This window comes from Erithacus rubecula (genome assembly GCF_903797595.1).
Source record: "Erithacus rubecula genome assembly, contig: scaffold_204_arrow_ctg1, whole genome shotgun sequence".
NCBI classification, from domain to species: domain Eukaryota; kingdom Metazoa; phylum Chordata; class Aves; order Passeriformes; family Muscicapidae; genus Erithacus; species Erithacus rubecula.
In genome coordinates this window covers 109,504-114,177 of record NW_027636110.1, presented here as the reverse complement: position 1 = coordinate 114,177, position 4,674 = coordinate 109,504, and the positions used below count along the sequence as shown (strand labels likewise).

Here is a 4,674-nt window from a genome sequence, read left to right as displayed (position 1 = left end):
AGTTGAAAACAACCAAGTTATGAGTTAAAATAATTTTGTCCCTGTTTGGGTCCTGATATTATCAACATTTTTTAGATTAATTATGAGTGCCAGTGAGTCTTATTTATGAACTCATTAATAGATATATAGAAACACAGAGGAAAAACCAGAATGTTTTAATTCTATTTGTGTGTTTTACATTGACAGGACTCTTCTCCCCTTCAGCAAACACATCCTCTCCCTCCAGTGAAGGATATTTTCCCTCTCCCTGGTGTACATGCTCTTGCTTGCCAGAAAATGTTGCTAAACTGCTTCCATTAGTGATGCAGTAAATCACAAGGACAGCTAAGATTAGTCTGCACTTTTGGAATGGGGGTAATATCCAATTGGACACACTTCCATTGTCATTCCCTATGAGTATCATCTGGTAGCATCATACACAATAATGATTTATAAATTTTGTAGACATTTTGAGGCACTATTCTTTACATTTACGTTGAAACAATTATTTACACTCCAAAACAAGACAATTTTATGTCTAAATGGGGGCTAATAATGTCTTTTCTGAGATAGAAAGTTTTGATAAGGGCCTTATTTCTAAGAATAGAGCTTGCAAGAGAATAAAACAGCAGTCTGTTGGAACAGAGGGTTCTGGAAGTAAAGTTATTTAGTCATCCCAAGTGAGTTTGTTCCAGTTGGGCATGCAATAGAGAATTAGGAATTTGGAAGGTGGAAGTGGCCAAAATCTGTAGCAGAATAGCACAGACCTTAGAATTTAAATTACAATTTGCAATAAATTGATAAAACATCTTCTTATGTTGTTTAAATCACTGAGATCTGTATTACAGTTTAATAACTTGGCTGATTTAAAGTCTGACTAGATTCCACTCTTTCTGCCTGTACATACAACTTAGAAATACATCCTTCACCTTATTCAGAGATAAATAATAGTTCATTAGTAGTCTTGGTTCTCTCAGAACACAAAGTGGATGAGGTTTTCCTCTCCTGCCCTGAGTGCTGCTCCCCATAATGCTGGTGGGTGTTCTGACATGGTGGAAGGAGAAAAGTTCTGTGTTCTCACCCAGGACTCATCCATCAATGAGCAGCTCACTGCCCAAATACCTGCAGGCACCAGGGCACAGGTGAGGGGGATGCTCTGGCTGCAAGCAGACATGGTCTGGTGTTTTCACTGCATGGATTTGGTGCTGCAAAAGAACCCAGGAAACCTCCTAAAGGGAAGTAAGACCTCCTAAAGTAAGATCACATGTGGCTAGGTGCAGTTTTTTCTCTGATTCCTAATAGCTTCAAGTAAAGATGCCTCAGGATTCCTAATAGAGCAGTGGAATTGCTTAACAGCAATGTGCTGAAAACTCCACTTTGATGAGGTCTCTAATTGTCTCTCTGCCAGTTTCCCCATCACTATGGTATGCTCTAACCAGGAGTGTTTGTAGACTGAATTTTCCTACCTTCAAAATGCTCAAGGTTGAATTTTTCATTAAAGAAGTAAAAATCTGCAAGCTGTTTAAACACAGGAAAGACTGCAATAGAAATTGCTCAGACACTTCCAAGGATCAGAGGCTCTAATGCAGCTTCTGGAGCTGGATTTAGAGGGATAAAAGGAAAAGTGCTGCTAAGCTCTGGAGCTTGCTGCTGTGTGTCTGTGCTGGTTCAGCACTGTCTGGGTGAATTTCACCCTCCCTGGCCCAAACCTGTGTCCTGGGCAGCCTCTCCAGCCCTGTGCTGCTGCCTGGCACAGGAATTTCCTCACGTGTCCTGCCCCTCATCCAGTGTTAGGGGTGAATTTGGGTGGAATAGGGATGGCACCCTGCTGCTTTCCTTGAGGAGACTGGGAGGTTAATCAGTGTTATTTCCATGCCTGGAGGAGCTGCAGGAAACACGGACAGAGACAATTGCAGGGACACACACAGGGAATGGTCCCAGTGCCACAGGCAGGGCTGGCTGGGATTTGGGGCAGGAATTGTTCCTGGCAGGGTGGGCAGGGCTGGGATGGGATTCCCAGAGCAGCTGTGGCTGCCCCTGGATCCCTGCAGTGCCCAAGCCAGGCTGGACACTGGGGACACTGGGAGGGGTCCCTGCCGTGGCACTGGATGGGCTTTAAGGTCCATTCCAGCCCAAACCAGTCTGTGATTCCATTAATGAGAATGTGGCCAGACCAACCAACCCATCTATGACCTGAAAGCAGCTGCATTTCAAAGGATTTGCTCTTCTTTGTGAGGAGAAGAGGAGGAAACAATTTTTATTACTTCCAGAAGCCGGGGTGAATTCGGAGATGAGAATCTCTTCCATGCCTCCGGTCTGTGCAGGAGGGGTGTCATTAAGGGATCAGACTGATGCCAGAACCTGTCCCTGGGCAGGCAGGAGCATGTTCTGTGCAGGGCAGAGGTGAAGGGAGAACACACTAACTCCTCGAGTGTGCTCAGAATCCCCTCTGCAGCAGGGAGCCCCAGCCCCAGGCAGGGCTCCAGTGATAATTTCAAGTGCCATCTTTGGTATCAGGGTTTTATGTCCTTAGTAAATGACAAACAATTCAAATGTCAAGAATGCCTTATCACTGGGAAGGGATTTTTTTTTTTCCTTCCCTCTGTCTCCTGGAGTTTTACCAGCCAGTGTGAATCAATTGTGAGAATTTGGAGGTAATTTGTTCCAAAGAAACAAGGATCAGTTCGTTCCCTTGGCTCCCTATTAGCTGGAAAGGGTGGGGGGAAGAAAATGAGCATGTAGATTAATAGGAAATCCAAACTGGTCTGTGAATGTGTGTCTGGACTGGCTTATTCATGACTGTGATACACATGTAAAATATGCTGGTGGTGCTACACAGTCGAAAACACAGCCTGCCAATGCTGTCAAATTACTATTTATTTCCTCTTAATTCCACTGGGTGTGACATTTATACATCCAAATGTCCAAATACATCTATCATTTGGTCGGAGTTTTCGTTAGCCCTACTACAGCTCTGAAAGGTTATTTAAGTTTTTGCATGTGGGAATGACCAGCTGTGGAGATCTTAGAATTGAGAAGTGTATTTTTATATTTTGACCTGACTTGACTTCTTCACTTTAGAACAAGTCTTTTGTGCTTTAAAACAAGGTCCCCCTCCACCCTTTTTTCTCCATGGAATAGATGAAGCCATATATGATTTTACACTTTTAAAACCTCCTTGTCTTCCTTGGGGGGAAAATACAGTATTTTAACCACTGAGTTTGTCAAAGGAAAGTGTTGCTATGTGGTGTGAGTGATGTGACAGGCTCCTCTGACTATATAACAGGTGATGCAGAGGGTGTCAGGGAGGCTGATGTAGTGAGTTTAGCTTATGTTTGTGTTATTCTGAAAAAGAGATGATAGAGGTTAATTAGGCCTGCACAAACTGGAGGGTTGGTGCTTAGCTGAACCTGCACAAACTTGGCCATTTACTGAAATGTGGCAGCTGGGGATGGGCACTCACTGCTTCCCACTCACTGAGAGCTGGGCAGGAGGGAAAACCTTTTTTCCTGTGGCACAGCTTCCAAAGAGCCCTTTCCAACAACAAAAATGATGATGAGATGCTCTCATAGAATAAGTTCTGAATGTGACAGGGCAGCAAGGAACTTCCTCACTCCTTAATTAAGTAATTATCTCCCCTACTGATGTCCTAGGAGCTGGCAGCAGCAGTTGTGTCCCTGGAAATGTTTATACCCAAGTCCTTGAGGAAATGTTGGCAAATCCCTCCACGCCAGTGGGGAGTACATGAGTTAGTGACACACTCTTCTCAGGGTCTTTCTCATTCAGATTAAGGAAGTGTTGGGCAACCTTCCTGCAGCTGCTGGTGAAGCAGGAAGAGACAGGGCAGCTGCAGTGCCAAAGGTGGTTTTATTTCTGAGGTGTCTGAAGGTTGAGCTTGGCTGGTGTTTCATCAGAGTGTGGGCTCCACCTGTCAAAGGGAAGGGTGAGCAGACAGGTAATGCTTGAGTCCCTGAGACAGGGAATTTAGGAAAACCTCTGGAGATGGATTACACCCTGCCAGATACTGACTGAACAACACAGGTGCACCTTTGGCCACACAAGCCCTTCAGGTTTGAAATGGTGTCAAAAAATTTCACACTGTGTCAATTTAGCTGTGTGACACTGGTCATGCTGCACCTGGGGAGAGTTTTCCCCAATTACTAGATCCTGCAGAATGACTATTCCTCCACACCTTTTGCCTTATGGCCTTGGGGTGTCATGAGAAGAGGTGCTATTTGTAAAACAGCCAGGTAAACCATTCAAGCCTCATGCTCAAATCCTGTTTTTCAGTGTGCAGATGAATCCCCCATGCCCAGAATGCTGATTACACTGCAGTACAGGAACTAAGGGAAAACTGCTTCTCTAGGCAGCCAAGTGCCATCAAATACACCTGGATCCTACAGGGGCTTTGTAATGGAGGCTGGCAGCACTCCCCAAATGTGTCTGGAATGAGTAATAACGCTCAGGTAAAAAAAGAAAATAGGAAGGGAACAGAAAACTGGCTGGAAAACCTTCCCTAACTGGGAATGCTTGGACTAGATAAAGTAAAATTGCTGCCTGAGTATGAGAGGCAGTTTTAGATCACACTTTCCTGGCTTCTGGTGGGTTTCACCATGCTCAGCATTTTAAATCATTAGGAAGATGTTGGTTTTATTTTCTCCAGAAGATGATTATGAAAGGGAGAAGGGGAGAAGG

General features: G+C 44.4%; 1 long non-coding RNA gene across 1 annotated transcript; it reads right to left on the bottom strand.

The window, feature by feature from the left end:
- Positions 1-2,852: 2,852 nt before the first annotated feature.
- LOC306815732 lies at positions 2,853-3,899 on the bottom strand. Its single transcript, XR_013777452.1, has 2 exons — positions 3,243-3,899; positions 2,853-3,194 (listed from the first exon to the last, which is right to left on the bottom strand). It is a non-coding gene; the product is annotated as an uncharacterized lncRNA (long non-coding RNA).
- Positions 3,900-4,674: the final 775 nt, after the last annotated feature.